The following is a 5,532-nucleotide window of genomic DNA, read 5'->3' as shown; positions in this document are numbered from 1 at the left end:
TGGTCTGACTGGTATCGTCCAGCAGTAATAATGAGAGGCTTCACTGATGGCAGCAATGCTGTCCCTCTTGTCAACACAACACTGGGATGGCCATTTGGGCTTGCTGTTGACTATATGTAAGTAGAGTGGTCAACTATGTCAGTTATGAGAATTCCTGCTTGGCTCCATTTAAGGAATAATAAACAGTATATTGTATGACTCAGCTACACTTATTCTTTGTGGATTTCTCTTTGACAGGAATGACAGGCTGTACTGGGTCGATACCCTTCTTGATCAGATTGGCCACATTGATATTGAAGGAAGTGACAGGCAGACATTTACCAACATCGGCCAGATCACTCAGCCCTACTCTTTGACAGTTTATACAGGTTAATTCAACTGTACACTCATTCAGAATACTGCACAAAACACAAACACACCATACTCACCATAAGCAAGCTCTTAAGGAAACCAAGGTTAGCCTTATTATTGTTATTTGATTACCTTCTGGCTTCTACAGTATGCATCTATTCGATATTCCCCAATTCCAAAAATGGAATTGGTAAATGGACTGGAACTTACATAGCACTTTTCTACTCAATTTAGTATTCAAAGTACTTTCTACTGCAAATCTCACTTACCCAAACAAATACACAATCAAGCAGTGCTTTTATCTATGCCCAAGTGCACATGCATTTACACTCCAATGGATGCATCGGGACAAATCAGGTTTCAGTTTCTTGCTCAAGAATACTTTGACACATAGCTGGAGGATACAGGGACTGATTGATCCACCGACCTTGTGATTGGTAGCTGACCCACTCTACCAGCTTGTAACAACCACTAAATCACATTTATAACATTTAATGTATTTTAGTTACATATGCAACTGCTTGTAACGCAGCAATATCTATCTTGTAGACTACCTGTATGTGTCTGATACAAGGACCAGTGCTATATTCGAGATGAGGAAGAGGGACGGTGGTGGGAACATTATGGTCAGACAAGGAATCACCGGCATCATGAATATCAAGGCCTATACAGCTGACCTCCACAGCAGTAAGTTTATCCAAAGAAAGACACTGGATTCTGGAAAGTGCTTAGAGGTGCATTTTAGTGCTGTAGGACCAGGACTTTGGAGTTTTGAGTGGCGGTAGGAAGTAAATGATCTCCTGGGTCAAGACAACACATGAGCAGTGATAAAGCAATCGAGGACCCTACTGACTTCTTCTCTGTGATCTTTCTGACAGCCTTCAATAGCCGATGTAACATGCTGCCAAATGGACACTGCAGCCACTTCTGTTTTCCAACTCCCAACTTTGGTCGAGTGTGTGGCTGTCCATATGGTATGAAACTTCAGTCAAATCAGAGGGACTGCATCAAGGACGATTCCGTTCCTCCACCTGACAACATCTGCGGGGACTACTCTTTCGAGTGTGACGAAGGACGTTGCCGACCTAACTCTGACCGCTGTGATGGGATTGTTGACTGCATAGATCAGACTGATGAGGCCAACTGCACAGATTCAGGTGAATGAAAAAGAAAAACGCACATGCTTAGGAGTTAGTGTAAGAAGATATTTTTAAGTAATCCAACTGATCGCCTCATTTATCTTTATCAGGAGCGACCTGCTCTCCGTACGCCTTCACCTGCAACAACAAGCATTGCATCTATGCCAGTTGGCGCTGTGATGGCATGGACGACTGCGGAGACGGCTCAGATGAGATTAACTGTCCCACTCATGTCCCTACCAGCTGTTCATCCGGCTACTTCACCTGCAACAACAACAGATGCATCTCTGCAAAATGGGTGTGCGACGGTGAAAATGACTGTGGGGATGGCTCTGATGAGCACAACTGCAGTAAGCACAGATTCCACAAGTCTTCTTGAATTGCTGCACATACAGCTATTATGTTATTACATATTAACATACATGTTTAAAAATAAATAAATAAATGAGCTCTGTTTGTGATTATCAGATTCAACCATCACCACATGCCCTCCAAACTACTTCTTGTGTCCCGATCATCGCTGCATCAGTAGCTTCTATGTTTGTGATGGAGACCAAGACTGCTTGGATGGCTCTGATGAGAAAGATTGTGGTACGTATCTGGAAAATCATCCATGTTTTAGTAATTTTTTTTAGATCTTTGGAGCAACATCGTATATTTAATGCAACTAGTTTGATGGCAGCAAAAAGCTGCAAGCCACTGATTGTAGTTGGCATATTGCACATATGTTTGTTGTTGTGCCATAAAAGTTTACTCGTCTTTTCTTTGTTTTCTGTTTCCTTTGTGCTTTAAGAGTTTTCCTGTTCCTCCTTTGAGTTTGCCTGTGCCAGTGGGGACCAGTGTGTCTATTCAAGTTATCGGTGTGATGGAGTGTTTGACTGCAGGGATCATTCTGATGAACAAGGCTGCCGTATGTTACCTGCACAGAATAATGTTTTGTATAATTATAGATTGGGAATTCCACTCTCTGCTCAAATTTATCAGAGAAAGTCAATGAAGTTTTAGTTATTTATTTATTTATTTTCTTTGACAACTCCAGCCACCCGAGGTCCAGGCCTCTGCCACGATGATGAGTTTCAGTGCCAGAGCGACGGTTTCTGCGTACCAGATGAGTGGGAGTGTGATGGTCACTCAGATTGCGAGGATGGGTCTGATGAACACAACTCCTGCCCACCTGTCACCTGTAGATCCAACTACTTCCAATGCGCCAACAAGATATGCATTCCAATGAGTTGGTTGTGTGATGGCGAAAATGACTGCCGGGACATGAGTGATGAACTGAACTGCCCCACCCCTCCGTTTACTTGCCCCTCCGGACAGTGGCTGTGTCCGATCAGTGAGGTGTGCATCGACCAGGACAAGGTGTGTGACGGCCAAAGGGACTGTCCCAATGGAGCAGATGAGTCACCTATCTGCAGTGAGTTAAATGCATTGTGTATAACATTTAAATCTCTAAATGGACATAAAAAGAAAAGAAATTAAGGATAGCTAAAATGCTTTATATTACTTAAAAACTGGTATAAGTAAGACAAAAAGACAAATGTACTAGAATTTAAGACACAAATGCATTATATTACTAATACATTATATTACTAACTCCTGTAGATGAAGATGACTGTTCACTCAGCAACGGGGGCTGCAGCGATGGTTGTATTCAAGGCCCATTTGGGGCTGAATGCACCTGTCCACCAGGATATCAGCTCCTCAATGACTCAAAGACCTGCGATGACATCAACGAGTGTCTGGTTCCTGGTTTCTGCAGCCAGCAGTGCTACAATGAAAGAGGAAGCTTCAGGTGCCACTGTTCTGATGGTTACCTCCTAGAGCCAGATGGACGGACCTGCAAAGCTACGAGTAAGCAACAAGCAACACAATACAGGAACTGTGTAACTTGTATAAAGATACTACAGGTCTTTCAGTGACCAACAAGCTCTTTTTCCATCTTTAGACCCAAGTGCAGCTGTGCTTTTGCTTGCCAAACGTAGCCAGATCATTGCCAACCGAGTCAACATAAGACCACCCCTGATGAGTCCAGTGATCACCGGTTTAAGCATTGTGACTGTAGACTTTGACAGTGTCACTTCCAAAATCTACTGGGCTGATACCAAAGAGAAAAAGATATGGAGTGCCTACCAGAACGGCACTGGCAAACAAGCGGTAAGGCTAACAACAGAGTTTCTTGCTTTATAATCTGAACATTTAAATGAACGGTTTAATTTTGTGAGTGCTCAATATGTCCCTGTTGTTTTAGGTGTTCTCGTCTGGTCTGATGGTAACAGAGAGTATTGCTGTCGACTGGGTTGGTCGGAATCTGTATTGGACAGACTCTGTCATGGAGAACATTGAGGTTTCCACTCTGGATGGTCGTTATCGCAAGGTCCTCATGAGTAAAAATATTACCAACCCCCGTGGATTGGTTTTGGACCCCCGTAACCAGTAAGTACACTCAAGTTACATGGATGTTATGCTAGTATTACATTATTTAATTTAATAGTTAAGCAAAAGGCCCTTTATAAATACATTTTCACCCTTTTTTACCATACTCAAGAAGTACATCATTGACCTCTCTGTCTTTCTCATTCATGCCAGTACCAACCTGATGTTCTGGTCAGACTGGGGCCAGAACCCCAGGATTGAGCAGGCCAGCATGGATGGAACCATGAGAAAAGTCATCGTCAGCACTAAGATCTACTGGCCCAATGGCTTGGCCCTGGACTACACCACACAAAGAGTCTACTTTGCAGACGCCTATCTCAGATATATTGACTACTGTGACTATAATGGAAACAACCGATATCAGGTTATGGCAAGCGATGTGGTAAGTTTAGTTTTTCCTGTTTTTCATTATAAGGAGGAAATATTTACTACTTGTTTAAAGTTTATACCCTTTTAATCATTTTTCAACACTGTTTAGAGAACTGAGACAATTTGGTGTCACTCCTTACCACATGCATTAAAGCCAGGGGTGTTATCATGTCTGTTATTGGAGGTTACTGGCATACACCATTCAAATACAATGAGTGTTACGTTTAAAATATAATCATTGTTCACAAAAAGTTTTTATCCTTTGTGTGTCTAACACCAGGTTCTCCAGCACCCATATGGTATGACCATCTTTGAAGACACCATATACTGGTCAGAACATTATACCAGCAAGGTGATGAGTACCAACAAGTTCCATGGTGGCAACATCACTACTCACATGAACAATGTCTACCAGCCCATGGGCATTGTGATGGCTCATCCCATCAAACAACCCACAGGTAGTTTTCAAATAAAAAACAAATCTTACTTGGATACTTGTAGCTTTAAGAAGTGTATTAAAATGTGTTGATGTCTATAATAACTGAGTACATGAGTTTCACACACACACTACAGTGATGCTCTACTGTAATAGTTAAACAAAGTTTAACTCTTCACAGAGAATGTTCTTTTTTCCTTTCTATTGTGAACCCACTATAAAAGTATAAATTTATATTGTAAATAGTGAATAAACAACAACTTTCTGTCATGTAAATGTTTATGTATTACTTGGTTACTTTGGGGTAGTATGAATGGACATGGAGGAGGTCCTTATCAGTTCTGGTCCCCTGGGGCACAATTTTGATACCCTAAAGAAAATAGGTGGATCAAATCATGCCAGCAAAATGCTCCCAGAGGCACCAGATCCCTTCACTGTGAGCGTGGAAGGCTCAGCTTGTTCCTTTCATTTGTCATCTGTTTGTTCACTAAATTCTTCTTTTAATGATACCAGTGTGATAGTTTAATGAATCCGATTTCAAGGCTGAAAGTGACTCTGTGCTTTTGTGTTTAGCCATCAACCCATGCAGCGAACACCTGTGCACTCAGCTGTGCCTGCTGTCAACACTGAGACCCAGGTACTACACCTGCCACTGCCAATCAGGTTGGAAGCTGGATGCTGACAAGCGCACCTGTGTTAAAGGTAATTTTGGTTTTACACCTTTCTCTGACTCACTGTTCGCAGAATTTAACAGTGCTGAATACAAATCAGTGTCAGTAATGAGTTTTCTGCTCGTGGTTA

Source organism: Simochromis diagramma, unplaced genomic scaffold, assembly GCF_900408965.1.
Source record: "Simochromis diagramma unplaced genomic scaffold, fSimDia1.1 OVJJ01000402.1, whole genome shotgun sequence".
Taxonomy (NCBI): domain Eukaryota; kingdom Metazoa; phylum Chordata; class Actinopteri; order Cichliformes; family Cichlidae; genus Simochromis; species Simochromis diagramma.
Note: the sequence above shows the minus strand (reverse complement) of the source record.